Source organism: Penaeus monodon, chromosome 31 (assembly GCF_015228065.2).
Source record: "Penaeus monodon isolate SGIC_2016 chromosome 31, NSTDA_Pmon_1, whole genome shotgun sequence".
NCBI classification, from domain to species: domain Eukaryota; kingdom Metazoa; phylum Arthropoda; class Malacostraca; order Decapoda; family Penaeidae; genus Penaeus; species Penaeus monodon.
Genome location: NC_051416.1, coordinates 19,376,863 through 19,377,845, shown reverse-complemented (window position 1 = coordinate 19,377,845; position 983 = coordinate 19,376,863).

Here is a 983-nt window from a genome sequence, read left to right as displayed (position 1 = left end):
TTAAATCAGATAAACAGATATCGAACACAAATCTGAGTTTCTACAACAGTTTTGATATTGCTAAATACATTTGGTGTGACTTTAAAGTGTACGATTTGTGCTTAATTACAACAACAAAGGAATCAACGCCCAGGAGGACCAACCACATACACACAAAAGAGGAAGCACAAAAAATCACGTCATTACCTTAGGTGAGTTACATACGTCTTGGCTGTTCTTGGTCGTGTTTGCCTCCGTCTGCTGGAGTGCAAAATAGGACTCCCTCCACTCCACAGCCCACACCGGCCCATAGTGCTTGTGAATGCTAGAGCTGTGAGGTGCGAATGCCACGAAGGGACAGTGGGAGAATGGGGATTCGTGTGCGAAAGAGCATAGCAATTGCAATTTTAATCTTTGTGTTTCTATTAGTATGGTTATTTCTGTTTTTTATATATTATTATTATTATTATCTTTTTTAATAAAATCTTTATACAATGTGATATCTTTATATCTTTACCGTTTTAGTAAAAGGGTTTTACGTTCATGCTGGTGGACTGACCTTCGAAGGGGAAACGTACCTGGTATCCATGACGAGCTGGGGTGTGGGTGTGTCCAGCTGGTACACGTGGAGGGCCCCGTCCAGCATGGCCACGCAGCACAGATTAGGGGCCCAGGGACAAGTGTTCACGACGGTAGCGGGTCCTGGCAGGCGAATTCTGAGAAGATGTGAAGGAAAAGCGATTTATTTACATTCGGGTTTCTGGTGAGGGATAGCTAAGAAGTGGAAGAAGGGATGGGTAGGAATGAATAGATTGGAGGAGAAGTGTGGAGGAAGGGAGAATAGGGATAGAAGCAAGGGAGGAAGGGATAGATAGGAAGAGAAGTGTGAGGCAAAGGATAGATATGAAGTGAAGTGTAGAGGAGAGGTTATTTTTGTATGGATAGTATAGGGAATATTGGTTAATTTGGTTTTCGGTCGGCTTATCTGTCTGTCTGGCAATGTT